This window comes from Morone saxatilis, unplaced genomic scaffold (genome assembly GCF_004916995.1).
Source record: "Morone saxatilis isolate NCDOM2014 unplaced genomic scaffold, NCSU_SB_2.0 Contig19, whole genome shotgun sequence".
Taxonomy (NCBI): Eukaryota; Metazoa; Chordata; class Actinopteri; family Moronidae; genus Morone; species Morone saxatilis.
Genome location: NW_023339751.1, coordinates 23,895,969 through 23,896,272, shown reverse-complemented (window position 1 = coordinate 23,896,272; position 304 = coordinate 23,895,969).

Genomic DNA, 304 nt, shown 5'->3' with positions numbered 1-304 from the left:
TGTGCATTACCACATAAAACCGTCAACCAGAATAGCGTGAAACTGGCAGTAGGTATGTGATCTTGTCAGCCAAGCACATTTGGACCCAATTACAAAAACACTGCTCCATAGTGCTACTAGTAGTCAAAAGCTCCACATGGTACCTTTAAGGTCCAGTGAAATGGAATATAATATTCATACGTTTTTCATTAGTGTATAATATCCTAAATATAGGAATCTGTGTTTTTGTTACCTTAGAGTGAGCCGTTTATACAGATGACGTGGGTCGCCATTCAAGGAATCCGCCATGTTTCTACAGTAACCC